Below are 4,200 nucleotides of genomic sequence, written 5' to 3' on the forward strand. Positions count from 1 at the left end.
CTAACCTGAATCAACAGTTGCCCTTTGTAGCAACTCTAGAATTACCAGATCTAAACCAGCTGACGAATGATCTAATTGCTTATGCCCCTTGCTGGCCAGCGATTCCACATAAACTTCCGTCAGATATTCCTAAATTTAATGGAAATCCGGGTGAAGATCCGTCGAATCATGTGATGACATTTCATCTGTGGTGTTCATCAAACACCCTAAACGATAATTCGATTAGGCTTCACCTTTTTCAGAGGACGTTAACTGGTCCAGCGGCAAAATGGTATATTGAATTGCCTAGAGCTTCGTTCAACCACTTCAGTACCTTAGCCACGACTTTCTTAACCCATTTTCAATTACCGATAAGGTATGAAACGGGAACGGAACTCCTAACCAACTTCAAACAGACAACGGCCACTCACATATCTGATCATATACATGAGTGGCGACGTCGTCGTAGGATGGTAAAAACGTATGTTCCCGATCAGCTATTAGCTGAATGGTTTATCAAATCCTTACTTCCTACAATCACGAAAGATGTGGCAAAGGGGGGAGTCGTAATGGAAGAGCAAGTCATCGCTCGTGCGCAATATCTGGACTTGTTCTATACTCAGTCTGGCACGCTCTACGACAAAATACCTGACGCCCCTAAACAAGAATTCTCAATTCCTCCTCCTCCTAAATCAAACAATGACTCTCATGCCATCGATGGCGTGATTGGCACGACAGACACGAAATCGACAAAGGCTACATCTAAAAGGGCCCGTAAGATTTCCAGTCAAAATGCAAATGAGGAACTTCTTGCCTCGGAAGTAAATGCCGTGTTGACCGACAAGGGCAAACAACTGAAGCAACCAGGGGGCAAGAAGAAAAATAAAGGGAGAAAAAGGAAACCCCCTGCGGGGTGTCATATATGCGATGAGGATCATTGGACGAGAGATTGTCCACATATAGCTGAAGTTAAGAAACTCTTTAAGAGTTCAAAAACCTCAGCAGTATTGACTGATCCGTTTCCAAGCCTGGGTACCAAACTGGTTGCTAATCAAAATGCTTCCCGATCCCAAGTGCTTATGTTGTCTGTCTCAAAGCAGCAAAATGATGCTTTGACAAGGAATAAAGATTACGGGAATCCACAGCTGTCGAATAACAAGGCTAATGAACAACCTAGTAGTTCGATGACAACTTTGACCGAAGTTGTACCACCCATCATTCCTGAACCAATGATAAAGTCTCCAAAGGGAGTAATACACAAATCGACATTTAATCCTCGTGCCAAAGTAGCACAGAATTATAATATAGTAGAGGACCTGGCCCAATCGTCGTCCGCTATGTCGACACTTGGGGTACCACAGAATTGCCCCTCCCAAAAGCAAGCTTTATTATCAGCAATAGGTGGGATTGGCCCAATGGATTCCAATCTTGTGGCCTTTGATCATAAAGGATATGACCCTCAATTACCAGCTTAACTAGCTTTCCTTATTCAAGTGAAAGCCCTCAACAAAACTGTTCATCGAACAATTATTGATGAGGGGGCATCCACATGTATTATGTCGATGAGTTGCTGGAAAAATTTAGGCTCACCACCCTTGTCGCGATCTTCAACAACGATAAAAGCATTTGATGGACGATCATACACTCCATACGGGATTTTAAGTAACTTGAAAGTTGAACTAGGGGGGAAAACAGTAGAAGCTGATGTTGAAGTAATCGACGGAAACCTCGATTACAACATCTTACTGGGAAGGCCCTGGATATATGCCATGGCCGCAGTTGTGTCGACCTACTTCAGGAGGATTGCATTTCCCTTTCAAGGAATAATTACAATCATCGACCAACAAACATTTCTCCCCAACAGTTCACAAGTTACCGGAAGCATTCAAATGATCCATGGAAGCGATCATCCGCTTCAAAATATTGGAATAGGCCTCCTAAAAGACCCTGCCTTAATGGGTACTTTTGCCCTACCGCCTGCAAGTAATCTGGCAGAAGTGGCCACAGTGGAAACCTACAATATGAAATCTTCTATATCTAATGGATTCGGAAGATTCCTAAACATTTTGTCAGCGTGGATCATCGCCCTAATATAAATATTGTAAATACGGTGGGCTCCGAGGACGGTTCTAATCTCGTGTCAACCTCATTAAAAAATGAAACAAGGAGTCATGAGGATAGTTCTTTTACTGTGTCAACCTCATTAAAAAATGAAACAATCTCCTGTCCAAATCTCAAAGGTAAACCTTCATTCCAACCACCAAGTTGAATGCAATGAAGCTTAGGGGGCATGCACCGTGATTTGCGTTGTTATGCTGGGGGCATACAAACTTATCATCGAGCAGTTTTAGCACACAGTTCATACTCGTTAAAAAATAAACGCAAGATTCGAGCAGTTTTAGCACACAGTTCATGCTCGTTAAAAAATAAACGCAAGATCCGAGCAGTTTTAACGCGGACTTCATGCTCGTTAAAAAATAAACATAAGCAATGAGCAAGTGTTTCCACCAGCTTTTAAGCTCATTTTAAAATAAAAAATGAACCTACCCGGTAAATAACCACTGTGAATGTAACCTTATCAGCCATTAAAGCCTTGGTCGTGTTTACACTGTCACCTCCACTTTTCATTTGTCCGATCGTTCACCTCCATATGATTGTTTACCCATTTTGAGGAACAGCTGCGAAGAGTGATTTCACCTAGCCATCCTTGTGACACTGCCGTGATTGGAAAATTCTGACCTGTACCTGGAATCAACTGCTAACCCTGTTTATTACTCGTTCCTCAAAAGACGAGTCTTCTTTAAGCTCTTTTCAACTGACTCGTAAAATATGAAAAGATTGCCGAGTCCTTGGCCTTCCAGCTCGTTAAAGGGACAGGAAGTGCTATCCCTCCTCTAGATTTTAATCTTTTTGGACCTGAGGGATTATTGCACAAAAAGATCGAGCGCTTGTTTTATTCGGCAAGTTAAAACTATCGAAAACTCATCCCTTCTGTATTGTTTTATACTTTTTCAGACTTAAGGGATTAGATGACGAAAAAGGACTTTTGGAGTTAACTTTATGTATCTTTTCAGACTCTCTAAAAATGAAAAGAACTGAGTTATCTTTGTCGTTAGACTCGTTAAAATCATTAAATAGCGACAAACTTGTCTTTAGACGAGAACGATTTTCACTATCGCTAGGCTCGTTAAAACATAGCGATGGGCTTGCCTGAAGGGCAGGTTATAGAACAAGCATATGTTATCCTCCTCAAGCTTGACAAAAATAAAGAGGTACTGGTCAGCACTGACTGGGGAAAAATTGGGAGAAACTAAAGAAAACTTTGATGGTAGCAAGTCGCTCTTGAACATGACACTTTTCCTCTGTACCACAATCAGGTTGGGTTGTTTTCATTCACCGGTCACATCCATGGTCTCGCCATACCATCCATATTTGGGGTAATGCTACCGATCCATCGCATCAGTGTCGCCATATGTTCAAGAGAAGTCGTTCAGAAAAGTCAACCGTGTCCCGTCCACTGCCATACATTATCCTTCATCCTTTCACGACCGCCACCCTGAATCATATGTCACAGATCGTTTTCACCTCCATTAAAATCATTAGCTTCGTTCCGTGTCACTGATGTGGGATTCATTAAGGCCCTCCTCTGATGGATCGCTTCTTTTCGACATCAGCTCATTATCCAAGAAGTTGATCTAGGAACAACCCCTTCAGTACTTTGAAGCTTGCATGCCTCAATGGCAAGTTTCTCACTTCCGGTGATAGGTATACATCAATGACCTTCGACCGAAAGATTTTACGTGGTGTTCGACGCCAAGTCCTTTATTCACACCACGTGAATTGTACTGCAGTACCTTGAGGGTCATTATCATTATCGGTGATTCCTCTCACGCTTGTTAACGGTTTACATCATTGACCGGTAATCAAGAGATGTCTTTCCATGTTCGACTTCAGAACATTTCTCACATGGATCGACTTGTACTTAGAGTGAAGATCGAATGAGTTTGAAGACCCCGGATCTAGTTTCATCCATCCGGGCTGCGATATATATTCAGGAAAGATAAAGACATTGACATGTACATCATTGCAGCAGATAATCATCCTACTCAAAGGATGATAATTTCATCAAAATTATCAGTCTACCATCAGACGATTGTCTGTTCTATGTACAGAAAAATGAATTTATAAAGTTGAGCATGGGAATGCCCGCCTCAGCTAGAT

The sequence above is a fragment of the Pinus tabuliformis genome, chromosome 5_1, assembly GCF_031772625.1.
Source record: "Pinus tabuliformis cultivar Carrire ecotype Pingquan chromosome 5_1, CPIR1, whole genome shotgun sequence".
NCBI lineage: Eukaryota > Viridiplantae > Streptophyta > Pinopsida > Pinales > Pinaceae > Pinus > Pinus tabuliformis.